This window comes from Schistocerca americana, chromosome 1 (assembly GCF_021461395.2).
Source record: "Schistocerca americana isolate TAMUIC-IGC-003095 chromosome 1, iqSchAmer2.1, whole genome shotgun sequence".
Lineage (NCBI taxonomy): Eukaryota > Metazoa > Arthropoda > Insecta > Orthoptera > Acrididae > Schistocerca > Schistocerca americana.
This window is the reverse complement of record NC_060119.1, coordinates 435,989,701-436,011,524: the sequence shown is the minus strand read 5'-3', so window position 1 is coordinate 436,011,524 and position 21,824 is coordinate 435,989,701. Positions and strand designations below refer to the sequence as shown.

Sequence of the window (21,824 nt, the reverse complement as noted above, 5' to 3'; positions counted from 1 at the left end):
GCGTTCCCTCCCATCAATCCCTGAGAGGGTGTCAACCCGACCCTTGCCGACAGTCGGGGCATTCTCCGAACGCGCCGCTGGTTCCGAGGTGCCCCCCAGGTCGCTCGCTACTAAATGACGCGGGCCGGCATGCCTGTGCTCTCTTACGGGAGGCGGCAGTATTTATAAACTTCTGTCGCTGCAGCCGCCCAGGCGTTGCTTTCTCCTACGCCGTCTGCTGGGGAAAGGACAAAGCCAACCGGAGGCCGGCGTCCTGGCGGTTCTTCAGGCGCTGCTGGCTGCGTGCTCGGTAATGAGCCGGCGGTGTGGCTTCGGTGCCCCTCCCGTGCTGGCGACTGAAATACAAACGACTTGTGGCAAAAAATTTACGAAGGGCACGTTTGTGTAGTAGGAACGACGCGGGTACATACAACACACAGATCGATATCTCTCTGCGTCAGATCATGTTCAGCAGAGCGGGCAAGTATGTTTAGGAATGTCAAAGATAACATTTACAGAGAACTAGTATAACTTTGATTCAAAAAGCAGGAGACGTTTCCGAGAAAATCTTGTGACGTGCTTGCGTGCAGAAGAATAAGTGTGCCCCCTTGCCAGAAGGAACTACCGTAGTCCCTTTAAGCCGAGTTTTCCTAGAAGCAGGAATTTTGCGCCGAGTAGTACGTATTGCGGACGTAATGTCTTCCCCTCGACAGAGGTAAAAACAGTGAACGCGTTTACGACACAGCACAATGCGTAGTGCGCCAGCGCTTTACGTCAAGCGTTACAGATAAACTGCTGGGCTGTAGGAAATAGTGCAACCAGCCACTTGTGGCTAGTATTTCCTGCGACATAATTCATGAAAACAGCTGCGGTTTTCTCTAACCAAAATGGATAAAATAGAGACCAACTGTTTCTGCACGAGTTTAATGCGTTCTGGTGAACCAATTGTAAGTCTAGTAAAGTTCGCGCGCAAAATGGCTATATAGCAAGCTAAAAGCTACAAATCCATTTCACTCCCGAAGATGATGAACTGTTAACAAAGGCAGTGTCTGTACATACCTGTGTGTGGGACATGATCAATGAAGATTTTAGAAAATATAGTGAAGAAAGATCAATTTGGACACAATTAGCGAACGTTTTTAACAAGACGTGTATGGTAACATTATTTCATTTTTTACGCACAATTGTTTATGGATAAAACAAAACACTGTAATTCGTCCTTGATCTGTTCATTCATTATTAGTTGTTTTAATAGCATCATTTATGATACCAACTTGTAATATTTTCAATCATACATTTTAATAACGGTATGTTCTATCACATAATAATATAGCACTCTCACCAAATTCAAAATACAGCATTATTATCAATACCTAAAGTAATTCATTATAAATACTAAAAACGACGAAGATAAACACGTAAGGAATAGAAGTGTGTCGGGAAGAACTGAACTGTAGTAACTTGTTAATAAATAAAGTATCTCTAATCAACTTTTAAAACAGTGACAGCAAACGTAAGTTCTAATACTTAGGCAATGTATGAATCGGCTTGTCACTTGAAATATCTGGGATAGAGCAAAACCGCCACTACCTTCTGGAAGAATCATTATCCGTTTAAATCTCCTCAGTGGTTTCCAACCCATCAGTGCCACTTCGGTTAACAGATAAATGTTCTCCCAGCGTAGATTGTGTAAACAGCAGTACACATCAGTTATGAAATTCGCAGTTTCAGTTTTTATATTCATGGGAATGAAGAAAATTCTGAGACTGACACGCATTATTCCGAAAGCATTTAGTGCAGCTCTCCTCGCTCTGCTCAGACACTTACTGTATGCTCGTTTTCTTGCATTTTCCAACACATACTTTTTGCAGTACGGTTTAATGATATGTTTGCTCAGCCTAAAGGCTTGATCACCTGTTATCACATGTGGTAGCAAGATACCTGAACCTGGGATATATTGTTGGGATGGAAACATAGTTTCATTTTCCACCTGAAGTCATATTTTGACTTCCTGAATGTTCTAGCTTAACCTTCTTTACCACACGAATCCACATCAACCGCCAGAAGTTTGAAACTGACATCAATTATAGCAAGAAGCACAATAGAAAAATATCCTCTGTAGCTGAAGAACAAACTTCTAGTATTTGCGCGCGCTACCAATCTCACACGCTACCATCAATGGCTGCTACACAGTTAGAAAGACCCCAACGAGTCCTTAGCTCCTCCTTCCCAGTCTATTTGGTCCGGGGAAGATAGAAATTCCGGCACAATTTTTTTTTTCCCCGAAGGGCTACCAATATTTGTGATAGAAACGGTCATATGGCAGATGGAGAGATGCGGTACGCAAATGTCAATGACCGGTATGGTTCTCCAGTGGCTATGAACTTTAAATAAAACTTATTTGCATTACTTAGCCTTTGTATAACTCCCACACGATCCATCAGTACTGTAAAACATACTAACACTTTGGTTAAAGCAACAACACTTTGTTTGAACATTCTTCTTAGTCAGCACTTGTGGACTGAACACTTAATACAACAGCGGTTTAATGTTTTGTGGAAATACAAATGCGCGACGTACTTACATTTCCCATCCCTGCCGACGCAAAACACGCTACCCTGTTCGCGCGGCGCAAAGTTCCCATCCCTAGGAAAACACGTTTTTAGTTGCATCGCGCGTCCAGCCATGCTTGAGAAAGCGACCACAATTTACGTTCGTTTCATCAAGCTGCGCCACTTCGTCGACAATGATGCCACTGATCTGCCTAAAAAAAATCGGCATCACCATGCAGCTATGTACTTACTCTCCATCAACAGCTTACGGTCACAGAAATGTTCGTAGTTAAGTTCTAGGTTGCGCAAAACTGAGAATAAAGATGTGCGACTGTACTGAAAAATACGTTTCTTAGGTGGCTGCTCAAAATATTAAAAAAAAATTCCCTGAGAATCCCAGGTGTGGGGAGTAAGATGGCGTTACAAGAAGTCCCTGATAAATTTTGTAAATTAATGTTGAGCGGAGGAGTGGGATGGGGGCATCTCAAAACAACGACTTCAGTTTCCTCTACGCTGAGATACATTGAGATTTCCCTGATTTCTTCCAGATGCAATGTAGTTCCATAAGAATTCCAGATGAGTCATCACCCTGGGTTCCTTATCGGTGACCAATAACTTGCTACATGTTGGATGTTCCTTTCTGTGAAAGTAATCATAAACGTGATAAATCGCAACCTCAATGAATGAATCTGTATTGTTAATCCGCTTAATAACACAAATTTTTCCAGAGTTTCAAGCTGCGATGCTTTTCCAGTTTTTCAGTCTCAAAAGTAGGCACACAACACGCAAACCATTTCTCTCGACTGACCTTGTAAGCGAATTCCAGGCCACGAGAAGGACGTCGAATTTTTTCCACTCATAACTTGCCGAATGTTTCCCACTCACTCACAACTTGCCGAATTTTTTCCACTCACAACTTGATTCCACCATTGTTCAGTACCACACACCAAATAATAGCAACAACAAATAAAGTAATACCTGCAATCGTAAAAACAAATACAAAATCACCATCAGCGACGATCGATCCTACAGGACAGCAGGTGATTGAAACTGAAGCACAGTTCGGCCTCAGACCAGTACCCGACAAGAATAAAACTAAGTTTAAACCTCAGAGGTTCACAAAATAGAAGACCCAAAGCACCAATTTTGACACTAGCAGGATCCAACCAACTCTCACGGAAGAAATAGAGATAAAGCAGTCAAATAATTGGCAACAACTCTAAAGCAAACTGATCGAAACAGCACAAACCTAATTCCTTTGACGAGAAGGAAAGAAACACCCTTGATAGAATTACGAATTGAGTATGCAATTCAGTCTCGACAGGATGCATACTGCAGTTGTATCAGCGATAAGACAGTAGACAAATACAAAACATTACTGATAGTGGGGAAACCGAGTGCCAAATTAACCAGAAAGAGCACAAGGTAGTACGAAAAATATCAACTACTTGAAATTGAGACTTCAAAAGAGTCAACACACGAAATTTCTATAAGAACTTCAAAACTAAGTACATAGGATATCAAGCACAAAGTCTGTTTCACGAAAGAAAAAGAACAATTAGCTTCAAAAATCAAGAAAACTGTAACGAATTGCTACATATTTCAAAGAACTACTTAACTGCCCATAACCAACACAAAAATTCCCACCTCAAGAACAAGATTGCGCTAATCAATCTCCATTACCGCCAATGAAGAAGGTATAGCCACACATATAAAAAGACTACATAGCATATATAACCTGTTACAATAAAAAGACAGAATATACATAAATAAGTATAGGAGACTCACACTGATATCAGTTACAAACGAAAGTATATTTCAGTGTCTTGCCAATACAGCACAGAAACAACTTGAACCAAAAACTGGAAAATATTAGGCAGGATTCAGACCTGGTCGTTCGTGTTCAGAGCTAAACTTGAACCTGAAGTTAATCCTTAAGACAACAGGGAATCTGTACCAAAAATTTAGTGTGTACATATTTTGAATTAAAAAAGGCCTATCACTAATTTGATCACGAATCACTCTTCCAAATATTAAAGGACCAAGGCCTAGATCTGAAAATTCTTGAAATCTTAAAACAAACACTAATACACACGAAATCCAAGGTCAAATTTAATAAAGAACTCTCAGACTTTTTCAAAATAAAAGCGGAAGTAAGAAAAAGCGATGGCTGTCTATTACTTTTCAACTGTGTCCTCAGAAAAGTGATACAAAGATTAAGCAAACACAAAACAGTCTTCAAAATTGACTAACCAATCACTTTAGGCAGAGGCATGTTATCTATAGATTTCCAGTGTAGAAATATTAACTCGTGGCATTTCATCAGTCAAAAATCAGGATGAACTCCTGAAAAAAACTGCATAAAAAGTCGGTCTTCTGGTATCTTTCCAAAAGACAAAGTAAATGATCTGCAACCAACGAAAATCTAATTCATGGAGATGAAATTCGCAAAATTAAACGAGCTGCACAATTCAAATATCTCGGGGAAGCCATTCAGGAAAATGGAATCTAAACAAAAACAAACGAAATTATTAAATGCCAAAAGATGGAAACTACATATCAACTTAGCCAAAATATCTGAAACGAGTAATTTACCTTCAAGCACACCAAACTGGAACATTACACCAGAAACGCTTTTTTTAATAGGAAAACAGACACTGAAAACATCCAGAGTAAGGAATGCACAATCTTATGAAAAATTCTACGCCTAAAACTTTTAGACGAACAGTACCGACTCACAAGCAATCAAATTTAACAATACACAAATATTCTTAATGACAACAGAGAAAATGCAGGTTAGGATTCTATGACTTATTAACAGAATGAACCCACATATGCTTACAAAACAAATACACGATTTTTTTGACAAGAGGCAAAGACCAAAAGGGCACGATAAAACGGGTTGGCGAGATCAAGTCTGATCTGACATTGGCAGCAGTTACTACTAGATCATCGTGAAATCTTTGGGTGCAAAATTCACAAATGGCTGACCAACAGAAGAAACCAGAGAAGAAGATTGGAACAACAAGGTCTACAGACAGAAAGGAAGCCCAGAGGAAGAAAATGAAATAAATATGGGTACAAGGAAGGCAAATGCCCACCTCTTAAGTACTTGGCTAGTCCTAACGAGCTTATTCGCAAATAATAAAACTATTCTACTAAATGAACCAATTTAACTTTTTACGGAGACAGCATGTGTGTGATGTTCCTTACACTTTACCTAAGTATATCTGTTTCTACATATGTAACCTATTTTCTTTTTTAATTATCTAATATTCAGTCTGATCGAAAAAGGACTAACTAAATCAGCCGCAGTTTCAATTTGATGAGTGCTGCATAGACACCAACAACATACTTAAAAGAAGAAAATTCGCTCTGTTCTGACATGGATGTAATACTTATTTGCGGAATAATATTTACTTATATTACTTAAAACAGTTGTGCACTATGGCACTATTTCAATTTTTTCCGTATTTCACACATTATTTACGTGATACTGATTTATACGACTGGAAAGCAACTAGTGTAGTGAGGCGCTCCTTCCAGTTATGTACCGAATCACGAAAAAGCATGCAAATTTCAACGAAGGTCAATTTTAACTTAAACCAGTAACAGTTGTGAACATGATTAATGTGGTTTGGGTCCACGAGATTACAAACAGGTGGTGTTCGGACGCAGCTGAGTATCTTGTGTTGGAGCGGTTGGTAGGTTATACCAGGTCTGCTCACTTACGGCAGGCGTTGAACCTTAGCTTATGGGCGACTATATTCAAAATGGTTCAAATGGCTCTAAGCACTATGGGACTTAACATCTGAGGTCATCAGTCCCCTAGACTTAGAACTACTTAAACCTAACAAACCTAAGGATATCACATACATCCATGCCCGAGGCATGATTCGAACCTGCGACGTAGCAGCAGCGCGGTTCCGAACTGAAGCGCCTAGAACCGCTCGGCCACAACAGCCGGCCTGGGCGGCTAGACAGCACTTCGAAATTTCATGGGTGACAGAATTTTGGGCAGCATCGGGAAATCAGACACTTATGTGACTTTCAAGTGTAAATTTTCGCGACTGAAAGACCACCATTGCATGAAAGATATATTCGTGATTAACTTTTATAAGCAATAAAGCAGCATCACAGTTGAACTTTTAAATTACTGCGTAGCGGGAACTTAGTTTTTAATACTGCTTTCGCGGTGATAATTTAACTGAGGAATCTGCCAAAGCTTAATTATGCAAACTTAACTGCACTTAGCTAATACTTTATTTCTTTGAATTTTAGTGTGGGAATCCATACGCTATCATTAACAATTTGATTAAATTGGCACTGTGTCCACTAGTTATTTATTAACCTATTTATTTATTGCGACCGTTGGATCGTATTTGTATTCAACCTGTTGTTTATTTTGTTTATATTTTCCAATCACTGCCGGACTTCGTGTTTGTAATCGAAGCTCGACTGGTAAAAACTATGTTAGACGGACGATGCTGTTATTAGGGTTTAAACCACCAGCCCTTACAAATATACTTTGTCGTCAGGGTCATTCACTGGCCCGAACCGCAGTTAAGCTCTATTGCACATTTAAAAATATTTCTGTGTAATTAGAGAAGACAGTGGTTAGCTCGCATATGGGGATTAGGAATTAGGTTATCCCACAGTGCAGCAACGATCGTGAAAGTCGAAGTCAGCAAAGATGTTTAGCATGGTGGGGTACGAGCCGTAGTAAATTGTGCAGCAGTTGCATAGCGAACAGCAGTAGGCAGGTTCTGCGTGGGTTAGCGGGAGCGAGCGACATGGAAAAGTGCGGACGGCAAACTGGATGCAGCAGCTCAGCAGTTGCCGCCGCCTCCACCATCTGATCAGCAGCGCTTACACACTGCGGAACCAGCCAAGATGACGGAACACAGAAGTACCGCCGTCAACAATGTGAATATATCTTGTCTTTCAGAGTTGTCATAAGCATGTATTGTTAGAATCGGAGGAGCCGAGCAGTCCCAAGTCAAGAAAAAAGGTGCAAAGCAACGTATCCATTAGTAATATTCATACATTCTATGAAGGCATTATCTTTGGAAATTGGGGGAAATGGAAGGATCATCAAATGGAAAAAGAAGGGAATTACACGGAAAGTCAAATGTATGGTATTCAGAATATCATTGTGGCCATAGAACAGAATTTAAAATCAGAGATTGAAAATTTACAAGGAAAAACTGAGAGAATAATCGGACAGAAAGCTGAGGGGGTTAATGTCAGAAATTAGCGGATTTATTTACTCAGGGATTTGTTGGAACAATCTTACGGGAATTTAGTTCATCCACGGAATAAATGGCTAACAAAACGCTAGTTCGACAGATTACTGAGTAGTGATCTTGAGACAGGGAGCCTTATCGTGTTGGATTAATAGACGAGAGAGAAAACATCCAAGGAAGAGCGGCGCTTTTAGCCACGGAACCGTTTAATCGAGAGCGAGAGCCTTACGGACATGCAAACTCCAATAGCAGGCGCTAAGGGTGAGGCGTTGTGCGTCACGAGACGAAGACTTGCAAAAAATTACTGACTATCGTTTAAGTATTTTGGATTGATCCTAAGAAGCAATATGACATATGGCGATAACGCAGCATAAGCATTAGGGAAGGGAAAGACGATGCCGCGACCAAATTCTAAGAGTATTGTTCCACTGTTTCGGGTCAACAACTAGGTACGACAACGGACATCAAATACATAGCTACAGATACTTGCCGCAAAGATTGTGACCGGACAGTACAGTACATACGAAACTAACATATATTCTTAGGAAACTTAAATGGGAATCCTTGCAAGAAAGACTGTGTACTTCCCGTGAAAACTTGTTGGGTAAATGTGGAGAGCTTGCATTCGAAGAAGACTCCTAGAAGTCTTGCAACTAATTCCTCCTCTTAGTTCACAGGGGTAGAATACATTTCGGTTATCATTTGGCCCCACAGAAAGACTAACAGGGTAGGGTCCGGGCACCTTGCAGGCCAAATATAGCACTTCGCGTTATGCACTGCGGCCGTCAAGCAGGCATTACTGAGCTAGAAGTTGTTTACTGCCCCTTTGCGAAGGTAAGGACGACACAGCTCCACTCTTTGGTGCACAGATGTTTGAAGAAGGTACGGCGGACACTCGGAAAGAAATGCTATGCATTGTTTTGGAAAAACCAACTTTTGTTTTACATCTTTGCTATTCGCGGTGATCGTAGAAACATTCCTCCCGCTTGGACTCAAATTTAATTGAACCTCTTCATGATACACCAAACGTGCTGTCGTAGCAAGAGACTGAAGAAGGTATATGGGGACGGCGCTATTGACAGCAGTACAGTTAGTAACTGTATCTGGAGGCAGTGCGTACTCCAATGTCCGGGACCTCACGCGCAGCGGCAGACCGACCACTGCACAGATTCCTGACAGGGTGCAGCGTATTCACTGGCTGACAAACGCTTTACACTGAAAGAGCTGTCAATCCAAGTTGGAAAAGAAGGAATTGGTGTGTTCAGAATACTGAGAGGATTGGAGTTCAAAAAGGTATGCGCCTGGAGGATTTCGAAAATGTTGAGGAATGCCCACGAAGACACTCTGAATACAGTATGCAGAAAAGTTTTGGAACAGTGCAAGAATTCTGGAGATAACTTCGTAGCAAGAACAGTAAAAGGACAAGAAACCATGTTGCACCATTCTGAACTGGAAACGAAACGGTGATCGATGGAATGGCACTATGCGAAATCGCTAAAGAAGAAAGTCCAAACGGCTCCTTCAACAAGATAAGTGAATGCTACAGTGTTTTTAGATTCAGGATGTGCTTGTGGACATTATGCCACACGGAAACAGTGCCAATTCTGACACGGATGTGGTAATGCTTAAATAACTAACCTCTCAAGTGTCGCGTTCGGCAACACTGACAAAAACACGATGTTTTGCTGTTGCATGATAATATCCGGCCACAAGTCAGAAGACCACCACCGAGATCACAAAGCTTGGGTGGACAACACTGAAATGCCCACCCCACAGTCCTGTTCTGGCACCGTGTGATTACGACGCCGGTAGACTGAAGGAATTCCTTCTGTAACGATTTGGAGATGAGGCCTCCATTGTGGCTGATAAACAGTCGCTCAGACGTGCTGACACAGTCTCCTACCGTGCAGATAAAGAGACCTTGGTTGCACAGTAGTGCAAAGCAGCTGAAGAGAAGGAATCTGTGAGGAAAAAATGACATTTTATCCTTCAAGAATGTGTCAACATACTGTAAAAATAAATGAGGTATGGAAAATAAATGGGATGATTAAAAAAAAAAAACAATGTGCATTTCTCTTGGAGTGACCCTCGTACAGTTCGTCCCATTTGTTACGTGCGTCCTTACAGTCGTTCAGTGCTCACTGAATATGCATTACCGACATCAATTTCACGAATTATATTTGTTGTTGTTGTTGTTTCTGTCGTCACATCTGGTCAGTTTGGGCACTAAATTTTTGAACACCCTGAGTAGGTAAGAGCGATCAGCTTAAAAGCTGATGAATCCATGTTGCTAACAATGGACAACAAAAATCAGCATGTGTTGTTAGATGACGACCATTTTGGCTTTACGAAAGGTAACGGCATCAGAGAAGCAGTTATGACGTTGTGCTTAGTTATGGAAGCAAGAATGAAGAAAAATCAAGACCGCCTCGATATCTGTGAGGTCAGTGTGGCAGACAGCTACCGTAGGCCCCCTGGTTCGATTCCAGGCAGGGTCAGAGACTTCCTCCGATCGGGGACTGGGTGTTGCGTTGTCCTTACATACGTATCGTCGTAACTGAGAGAAAAATCGTCTCCAATACACTGTCCTATAGTCTTTCCATTACTGAGATGGCTGACAGAGCACGAACCGAAAGCCAATAAACTGAGTTTAAAAAAAAAAAAATCAAGACAAGCTTATAGGATATGTCGACCTAAAAAATGCGTTCGACAATACAAAATGGTGCAAGACGTTCGAACTTCTGAGAACAGGAGAAAGCTACAGGGAATGATGGGTGATATGCACCAAGTACAAGAACCAACCGGAAATAACAACACTGGAAGAACTAGAACGAACTGCTTGGATTAAAAAGGATGTAAGGTAGGGATACAGTGTTTCGCCTCTACTGTTCAATCTACATTTCGAAGAAGCAATGACGGAAATAAAAGAAAGGTTAGCGAGTGCGATTAAAATTCGTGGTAAAAGGTCACCAATGATAAGATTCGTTGGTGACTTTCTGTACTCAGTAAATATGAAAAAGAATTACAGAATGTGTCGAATGGAATTAACCGTCTAATGATTACAGAATATGAATTGAGAATAAATCTGAGAAAGACGAAAGTACTGAGAAGCAGCAGAAATGAGAACCGAGACAAACTTAGCACCAGAATTGATGATCACGAAGTACATTAAGTTAAGGAACTATGCTTCCTTGGAAGCAAAGTAACGGATCATGGACGATGTGAGGAAGACATAAAAAAGCAGACTAGCACAAACAAAGACGTTATTCCTGATCACAAGAAGTCTACTAGTATCAAACCGAGGTTTTACTTTGAAGAACAAATTTCGGAGAACGTGCGTTTGGATTACAGCATTGTATGGTAGTGAATCACGCACTATGGGAAAACAGGAACAGAGCAGAATCGAAGTATTTGAGATGTGGTATTACAGAAGAATGTTGAAAAATTAGGTGGACTGATAAGGTAAGGAATGAGGAGGTTCTCCGCAGAATCGGCGAGGATAGGTGTATGTATGGGGAACACTGAAGAGGCGTCAGGGAATGACTTACACGCTACTAGAGGGAATTGTACAGCGTAAAAACTTATAGACCACCCCCGCCCCCTGACATGGGAAGTAGCCGACTTCAGGCCAGCCGGCACCTCGCGCAGCGCGCCCGTAGCGAGCCAAGACACGCAAGGACGCGGCAGCGACGCGTGCGGCGTCAGCAGCGACGCGCCGCGAGGCGAGCCAGCCAGCCACTTGTTACAGCGCTGCTCGGGACGGCAGTAAATCAAGCGCCAGCCGTCTCGGCCAGACGCCCGCGCCCTTCTTCTGCCACATACCGGCGCCCACTCGTCGCACGTTCGTTCTACGCCTTCCCCTACGTCTGACACCATATGGTGATAGTACGACGGACATTCAACAATTAAAGAGAAATCGACGTGGAAATATAGTTTCATACTTTCACAACTTTAGGTTGACATCACAGGGATGGGAACAGCTGACCGATAAAAACTGTTTAATCAATATTGCATGCAATTAAGGAAACCGTGAAGTGAAAAATCTATCGAAATTGCACATTTAAAAAAAATTGTGTTAATTTATACCTCAGTCCTTCCTGAACAAGAATATGTATCGTTTTTGTACACTCCATTGACAAAACGCTTGGCATAATGATACGCACATACACTAATGGATGTAGTATCGCATACTCAAGGTATGAAAGGGAAGTGCACTGGTGGAGCAGTCATTTGTGATTCATGTGAAAAGGTTTCCGACCAGATTATGGCCGCAAGACGGAAATGAACAGATTTCGAACGCGGAATGATATTTGGAGATGGACGCATGGGACATTCCATTTTGGAAATCGCTAGGGAAGGGTGTGCCGAGATACCAAGTTTCAGTCATTACTTCTCACCGCGAACAACACAGTGGCCGATGGCCTTCATTTAGCGAATAGGAGCAGCAGCGTTTGTGTAGAGTTGTCAGTGCTAACAGACAAGCAACACTGCGTGAAATAACCGCAAAAATCTATGTACGACGAACTTACCCCTTAGGACAGTGCGGCAATATTTGGCGTTAATGGGCTGTGGCAACAGATTACCGACGCGATCGCATTTGCAACTGCACATCGCCTGCAACGCCTCATCTGCGCTCATGACCGTACCGGTTGGACCCTGGACGACTGGAAAACAGTGGCCTGTTCAGGTGAGTCCCAATCTTAATTGGGTTCGAGTGTGGCGGAGACCCCACAAAGTCATCGACCCAAATTGTCATCAAGGCACTGGGTAAGCTGGTCGTGACTCCACCATGGTGTGGGCTGTGTTTAAGGAATGCACAGGATGCTCTGCTCCAACGAAAGCGATCATTGACTGGTTATGCTCGACTACTTGGAGACCATTTGCAGCCATTCATGGACTTCGTATTCCAAAACAACGACGTCTGTCACCGGATCGCAACTATTCGCTATTGATATGAAGAACATTCTGGACAATTCGAGCGAATGATTTGGCAACTCAATACGCCCTACATGAATCCCATCGAACATTTGTGGCACATAATCGAGAGGCCAATCCGTCCACAACATACTGCACCGGCAAAACTTTCGCAATTATGGACGGCCATAGAGGCAGCATGGCTGAATATTTCTGCATCGGACTTCCAACGACTTGTTGAGTCCATGCCATGTTGAGTTGCTGCACTATGCAGGGCAAAAGGAGGTCCGACAAGATATTACGAGGTACTCCACGACTTTTGTCACCCCAGTATGTAGCAAAAACAGTTGCAATAAATTTTGTCACAGTTCATAACGTTACCAATAGCAAGCCGAAGTACAGCAAAGTAAGTGCAAGGTGCGTCCCGAAAGAATTAACGCAACAACACAAGGAAATGAACTGTGTACAGACATGAAGGAGCACTATGGAAGAGAAGATAACACTCTTATAAACAAGATTTTAACGTGCGATTACACTTGAGTTCACCATTTTTAACCAGTCTAAAAGTCAGAGTATGGAATGGAAGCACGCCAACTCATCTGTCCGAAAGAAATTCAGAACGTAATCATCAGGGTAAAATCATTTTGACCATTTTTGGGAAGCCCAAGGTTCCGTCTTTTATGATTAGTTGAAATATCAGGGTACAACAAACAGTGCCTGCTACTTAAGACATGCCGATGAACTAAATAAAGCCAGCAATGAGAGAAAAAAAGGCGTAGTTTACTACACGACAATGCTCGCCCTCACATCGGACAGCTGACCCAAGAACCCATTTAAAATGGGTTAGGACAATCGTGTCTCATACTCCCTACATTCCACTTTTGGTTCCCTCGGAATTTCAATGGCTTTGTCCTCTCAAGGGGGCATTAGATGGACAAAGTTTCAGCAGCAACGCAGAGGTTGTAGACTGTGGGAAAGTGGCTCAAGTTTAGAAGACAAAGGTTTCTTTGCATAAGGTATAAAAAGACTATTTCGTCAATGGGACAGGTGTATTAATATTGGCGGGGTTTATGTAGAGAAGTAGTAAAAGTCCCGTTTAGCAAACATACAGTGTTTTCTAGATAAGTTTGTCTCTTTAATTCTTGGCTGTCCCTCTTACTACGCCTCAGAAAATACAGTCTACTTTCTCTTGCTCAGCTTCTCTCTTCTACCACCAAACCCTATGTCAGAAAGGAATGACAGGCAGCCCAAATTTTTATTCATTTGAACAGATGACGAAATGACGCACGAGTCCCACTGACAGTTTCAGGAACCAGGCTAAGTTTGATGCGGGGAGACCTTATTTCTACTGCTATCTAAAATCTTTATGTAGTCGTCCCAATACATTCCGCGCTTATGGCATGAACAGCGGCAGCAAAGAGGTTCATCTTAGTGGGCACCGACTTTTTTGCACTCTCTGTGAGATGCGTAATGTTTTCTGGTATCAGTCTGTGTAGTGATTCTCAACGTACCCTCACATAAGGCCAGAGGCGCGAACAAGTAATTCGAGAAGGAACATTGTCGAACATGTTCGTTTTGGCGCTCCATGTGTTATAGTGTGCGGAGGCATGTTGTAGCATGGACGTACTGCCCTGCAAATCATTGTACACAGGTGAACGTTGCTGTAACACTGTACTACTTCCCCAGGTGCGTCTTTTCGAGAGTGCATTCGACCCTGTCATGGATGACAGTGCGCGACCGCATCCAACAGCGCAGGTGGTGGAGCTCTTGGATAGTCGGCGTTCCCCGACTTAAATCCCATCGACCACGTGTGGGATACGCCGAGGAAACGTATATTTCAGCACGTCCACATGTGGAGGAATGGAACTCTCTACCATAAGAACTCCTTGTCAATCATGTGGTCAGCATGGGAGCACGTTGCAGAGCAGGCACTCGTGTCCGTGGTGACCACACACCCTATCAACAACCATGTGCTGCCTTTTGCAAAGTCCAAGGAATCATGATAAATCGGGGTGATTTGAGTATACTCACTGTCTTTGAATAAAAGTGTCATTTCTATTCGTCTCACTCAGTAGTTCTTTTATTTACGTTCTCAACAATACTGTAGCTGTTCGTTCTATGTGCGGTCCAAGTTTTATCGAGCTATGTTACTTGGAAGTGACACGTCTTGCGAAAGTTCCCTGATCTGTCGGTAGATGGATATACGGAGGTCCAATCACTAATGTGTTGATCTCTTTAGTTTAATACGATATAATGTGTCACAAGGAGGTTGTCGCTCTCTATCGCTCTAGCATGTAGGCTCACCCACTACATTGTGACACATACCATAGCTTTGAGCAGAAAGACACAAACTTCGTTTTAAGAAATACAGAAACTCTTGAAACTTATTTAGACGAGATAGTCATAATTATGGGGCTGCACTATGTGATCAAAAGTATGCGGAGACCTGCCTGAAAATGATTTACAAGTTCGTGGCGCCCTCCATCGGTAATCCTGGAATTCAATATGGTGTTTAGGCCCACCCTTAGCCTTGATGGCACGTTCCACTCTCGTAGGCATACGTTCAATTAGGTAGTGGAAGGTTTCTTGGGGAATGGCAGCCCATTCTTGACGGAGCGCTGCGCTGAGGAGAGGAATCGATGTCGGTCGGTGAGGCCTGGAACGAAGTCGGCGTTCCAAATCATTCCAAAGGTGTCCTATAGGATTCGGGTCAGGACTTTGTGCAGGCCAGTCCATTATAGGGATATTATTGCCGTGTAACCACTCCGCCATAGCCGTCCATTATGAACAGGTGCCCGATCGTGTTGAAAGATGCAATCTCCATCCTCGAATTGCTCTTCAACAATGGGAAGCAAAGAGGTGCTTAACACATCAATGTAGACCTGTGCTGTGATAGTGGCATGCAAAAAAACAACACACGACCACAACATAACACCACCGCTTCCGAATTTTACTGTTGGCACTACACACGGTGGCAGATGACGTTCACCGGGCATTCGCCATACCCACACGCTGCCATCAGATCGCCACATTGTGTACTGTGATTCGTCACTCCACACAACGTTTTTCCACTGTTCAATCGTCCAATGTTTACGCTCCTTACATGAAGCGAGGCGTCGTTTGGCATTTAGCGGCGTGCTGTGTGGCTTATGAACAGCCGCTCGACCATGAAATTAAAGTTTTCTTACCTCCCACCTAACTGGCATAGTACTTGCAGTTGGTCCTGATGCAGTTTGGAATTCTGTGTGATGGTCTGGATAGATGTCTGAGTGTTACACATTACGACCCTCTTCAAGTGTCGGCGGTCTCTGTCAGTCAACAGACGAGGTCGGCCAGTACGCTTTCGTGCTGTCCGTGTCCCTTCACGTTTCAAATTCACTATCAAATCGGAAACAGTGGACCTAGGGGGGTGTTTAGGAGTATGGAAATCTCGCTTACAGACGTGTAACACAATTGACACCCAACCAACTGACTACGTTCGAAGTGCGTGAGTTTCGCGGAGCGCCCCATTCCTCTCTCTCACGATGTCTAATGACTAGTGAGGTCGCTGATATGGAGTACCTGGCAGTAGGTGGCAGCACAATGCACCTAATATGAAAAACGTATGTTTTTGGGGGTGTCCGGATACTTTTGATCACATAGTGCATCTTCTTTGGTCCTGAAGCTGTGAATTATAACCGTGAATTATTGGTCAGACATGAGAAATCTTCAATTTACACGAATACTCTGCAGCAAGTAGCCATTAAGTCTGAGATGATAAAAGCATCTTTCGGGACAACGGTAAATGCAGTGTGGAATGTTATCCTTGAGCGAGAGAACGCGTCAAATTTTTCCTACGCCACGGCAGAAATTTAAAATAAACTTCAAGTTAATGAAGATAGGAATGCTCTGCCATACTTGTCACAGACTCTATTCCACATCTACGCATTGTGGGGAAAAAATAACCTTATTATGAATTTAATCAAGTATTATTTGAATGCACTAAGTATGCATACTTTGCGACGGTGGGGAAACACTCGTTACTCACCAGAAGCGGGAGTTACCAAAGAGCACAGGTTTTTGAAAAAGCGCGGACTACACCCGGTACATCAGTCATAAAAAAAGGAACGCAAATAGGGCCACTCCTAAGCTAAAAAACATAGAGGAAGTCTCGTAACGCAGACTGAAGCTAGAAACTTGCCTGTCCATGTTCCGAACGGTATCAATATTTATTTTGTAAGCAATTACACTCTTGCGCTTTAAACTGTAATTTTAACTTTCATTAAGAGAGACAGCTGACAACAGGACTGACGGAGGACGGGAGACAGTCCTTTTCAAATGAACCTTCCCGTCAATTTCTTTCACGAATTTCGAAAGGCCGCGGAAAATATAATCTGTATGGCCGGTAGGTAATTTTTACTCCACTCCTCTACAATGCTAGTCAACAGTCTTACCCATTGCACCTCCTACCTTTGCAATTACTTTCGTGGAAGTTACTCGACTGAAGTAGGGAAAGCCGAAACTGAATGCTATTAGCCACAGATGATGGACGAGTATCCAGAATTGCGCTTAAAAGATATAACTGAACGACAAAATCTAGGAGCAGGTATCAACGGTGTCGACAAGAGAAAACATCTATCGCCTCAGGGCCGGCCGAAGTGGCCGTGCGGTTAAAGGCGCTGCAGCCTGGAACCGCAAGACCGCTACGGTCGCAGGTTCGAATCCTGCCTCGGGCATGGATGTTTGTGATGTCCTTAGGTTAGTTACGTTTAACTAGTTCTAAGTTCTAGGGGACTAATGACCTCAGCAGTAGAGTCCCATAGTGCTCAGAGCCATTTGAACCATTTTTTATCGCCTCAGGAAGTGCCTGGAAGAAGGCGATGCCTTCTGAAATGGGACCACTATGACAACAGGAACTTCATTTCTTGTTCTTTTACATTTTTTCTCTAGTGATGATAAAAATACGGTGAGCACATTTTTTTTTCGTTTTCTGTGGATATACGAGTAGCTTCATCCGTTTCCCTCCGACAAACAAAGAACACCGCAGCCCTCGTTGCCAAGCATTTACATCTCTAGGGTGGCCTACACGTAATAGCTTGAGACGCTTCGTATTACTTGAGATAACAATGCATGTGATTTATGAGTAAAAGAAACAAATTCGCAAGACATTTTAGCAGGCTGTGATTCAGCAACATATGCAGCACAGAATAATCTTAAATTTGATGACAATATATACCGGCTCTGCAACGAAGAAACAACAATTACACATTGATGTATCAGCCATGTTGCTAATCGTGCATTTTCAGATTAAATTTTGCGTCTTCTACAAAGTACACAATTTATGTTTTCGAATTCATTTACAGTTATTTAACCAAGCAACTGAATATAAACAAAAAACAGGTGTTTCGATGGAGGAAACGTGCAGCACAACTTAACAAAGAATGAAACATATGTGTCATGGAGCACTGCTTGGTTGACGTAATATTGGTTACAAGCTGTGCTGGCTGCTTATAAAATAGCTAACGAATTTTATTTCATTGAACTGCAGAATCAATACAAACATTTACGAAGAAATTTGTGTGTGCTTTTTGCGGGAGGTTAATGCTCTCCAGGGTAATGTGTAATGTTGCCAAAAATACAATTTGGATCAATATACGATTCTCGCCTTAGGAGCCAGTGAACTTCTATTGCCTTCATATCGCTACAACACACGAACTATATATTATTCACATAAATATGCAGTTCCAAGATAAACGTAAGGAAAGACGTCCGCATTCATTCAGCATTCCATCAGTTTGTCAGTTCAGACATTGCTGTTCATCCACAAATTTTTCTTTTAATAATCTCATAAATCACCAGCCCTCCAGTCTTCCAGCATCATCAATTCAAGAGCGAGTCGTCTTCAGCAATTAATGTGTTACTGTCATCATTATTTATATTTACTAAATGCTCCCATTCACAACATTTGGCATACACATCTTAAGAAAATCGGTTCCACGTTTTCCTGATTAAGTGCTTCAGATACCTATCTTTAAATAAAAGGCAGAAAGTGACCCAGGTAATTGTCACCCAAATACACTGAGGTGGCGAAAGTCATGGGAAACACCCAACCATCATATCGGGCCTCCTCTTGCCTGCAACTCAACGTGACATGCCTTCTGCAGCCGTCTGTAACTGCGAAAGTGTTGCCTCTGCAGGATGTTGGGCACGAATCATGTCGGTCGATCTGGATTGTCAAATCATTCACTCGAATTGCCCAGAATGTTCTTCGAATCAATTGGAGCCATTGTGGCCCGTTGACACGGTGCATTGTCTTCCATAAAAATTCCATCGTTGTTTGAGAACATGGAAGTCCACGAATGGCTGCAAATGGTCTCCAAGCAGCCTAACATAACAGTTTCCAGTCAACGAGTGTTTGAGCTGGACCAGAGTAATGAATCTACTACATGTAAACACAGCCCGCATCATTATGGAGCCACCACTTGATTGCCCAGTGCCTTGATGACAATATGAGTCCGTGGCTTCGTGGGGTCTGCGCCACGCTCCAACCCCACCTTCAGTTCATACGAGCTAAATTCGGGAATCACCTGACCGGCCACGGTTTGTCAGTCATCTAAGATTCAACCGATATGCTCACGATCCCAGGAGAGGCGCTGCCGGCAACGTCATGCTGTTAGTTAAGACACTCGCGTATGTCGTCTACTGCCATAGTCCATTAACGCCAAATTTCATCGCACTGTCCTAACGGATACGTTCGTCGTACGCCCCAGATTGATGTCTGAGGTTATTTCACGCAGCCGCTTCTCTCGGGCGTTAAGTGAAGGCCGTCGGCCACTGTTGTTCGCAGTGAGAGGGAGTCCTGAAACTTGGTGTTCTCGACACTCTCTTGGCACTGTGGATCTCTGAATATTGAGTTCCCTAACGATTTCCGAAATGGAATGTCCTTGCGTCTAGCTTCAACTATCATTCCGCGTTTAAAGTATCTTGATTTCTGTCGTGCGGCCATAATCTGGTCGGAAATTTTTTCAAATGAATCGCCTGAGTTCAAATGATAACTCCGCCAATGTACTGCCCCTTTATATCTTGTGCATATCGCTATCCTGCGACTTTAGTCGCCTCAGTGTATATTGCCCGTCTCCTGTATCCCTGGTTTCTGCGCCACCACCGTCAAACTGTGATAAAATCCAGGCTTGCAGCAGACACGCGTATGCATCCCGAACGTCATTGCGGCTGACAAGCCTTAAAGACCCTTCAGCTTTAAGAGCCGCAGAGTACCAGGAGGTGATGCTCCGAGCAGCCTCAAAAAACACATTGCACGAATCGTCGATAGCAGTTATTCCGACAGCCGACGATCTAAATAAAACAAGTATCGCGATTTTCGCTCGGCCAGTGCTTTGATATACAAATGCAATGCTGCCACACTGCACAATATTGCTCAAGACTTGACCTTTGGCGTTTATACACTTATGTATTTAGTAAGTGCAACGGAATCCATGTGCTCAGTGTTTTAAATATCCTGCAGAAGACGACTTTTTTCCTGAACTCCATTTTTTCATAAAGCCCCCTGTAAGTCATGACAAACCCTTATTGGCTGACAGAATTCGTTAATGAAAATGGCCTCCTCTACCGCAATGTGCTCTTCTTGTCGTGTTATGCAACTCTAATGGGAAACTCACAGTTTGAATTAAAAACCGCCATGTGTTTACTGTCTGATTTGTGAACTAGGTTTCTTTTACCCAAATCCTGTGCGGATACCAGATCTGCAAAACCAGCGGCACAAGTTTAAATTTAGTTTTACTGCATTTCCACAGCGTAAAATATGTAGAACAGCAGTGGGGCTAATCTGTAGTGCTGCGACCAATATATTCACGAACCGTGCAGCAAACACGCCTGACTGACTGGAACGATGAACTGAGCGCGACTGAGATCGCAAGTTACAGCTGCACACAGATCTGTGAGACATACAGCAGATGATATGCTGGGAACCGCAAAATACGACTGAATACAAACAACTTTAACAAAATAGGAAAACGTCTAAAATATTTATTCGCACATGATGTTCACAGGACTTTTGGAACACCGCTAATTTCAGTGGGTCTTTAGCTGTCCGATAACAAAAATATAAAGTGGAAGTATTTCTACACGCAGCCTCTCGCAGCCGTTTCCTGTTACACTCATTACATGGTTTAAGGCCCATATATTGAATGACGAGATAATGCTGCAGTAAAGCACTTTAGATAAAACTGACGTGTTTTAAAACTCCACCCTCCGTAAAATATACTCAATTTCTTTTTATTATTATTCTGCACTCAAACATGTTTGGAGGCATATGTGTCTTCAGTGGGTCTCGTTTTATTTCTCTAAAATGTTACAAAAGTTCGAGGTTGTTTTTGTATTTTACTCCTAAAAACTACAACATGTGCATTTCTTATTTTGCTTACAGTTCTCCTCTGAAACTGAACTGTGAAGATGGAATTGTAACGTTGGCTTGTTTTTATGCGTGTTTATGGCCTGATAACAATGCATCTGCGAAGCCCTCGGAAGACTTTACAAATGGATTATTTGTATAAGCTTGTCACCGCTTTCATCTGAAAAACGTTTATCATTTGTCATAGGAAAAATAGCTAATCGTTAAAGACAATCTCATACCAAACTTATAGTCATGTATGTAGATGGGTGCATTGCTGGATCACCAAATAAAACAAAAATGTGAGTGAGCACAACGCAGAGTCCCTCTTACCGCCACTTAATAAGGATATGATAAGAGTACCAAACAGAAAAAAGCTGAAAGATGGCCAACAACACGGTGGCGAATGGAATACTGTCAACAATTGTTTTCTGGCAGGACTGCGACTTACTGCCAGCACCACCAACGCGCATTGGTCAAATATTGTACCCACATCCATCAAGTCAACGTCTACAACAGTTAGCTTCAAGAACAATTAACCACATGGCCTAAAAAAAGTCGCAGAATAATAGTATGCGACATTCACTCAGGACACTTCTATCCATTTGGGTTAAGTGAGATGAGAAATTTTGAATTACAGGCAACGTGTTCTCGGATAAAGCGCCATAATAAATCCAAAGAAATTATGGTTTTATGAAAGGCACTCCGTGGTACCGAAGTTAGTAGTGCCCAGATACTAATGAAATT

At 42.6% G+C, this 21,824-nt stretch overlaps 1 protein-coding gene and 1 long non-coding RNA gene across 2 annotated transcripts in view; both read right to left on the bottom strand.

The window, feature by feature from the left end:
- The window catches only part of LOC124602716, a 31,745-nt gene extending 31,539 nt beyond the window's left edge, over window positions 1-206 (bottom strand). The window contains exon 1 of the long non-coding RNA XR_006978589.1: window positions 148-206. This is a non-coding gene — a long non-coding RNA (uncharacterized LOC124602716). The remainder of the gene's footprint in view (window positions 1-147) is intronic.
- Window positions 1-21,824, bottom strand: part of LOC124602690 (serine/threonine-protein kinase 3) — a 362,931-nt gene that overhangs the window by 299,420 nt on the left and 41,687 nt on the right. The gene's annotated exons all lie outside the window — the stretch shown is intronic.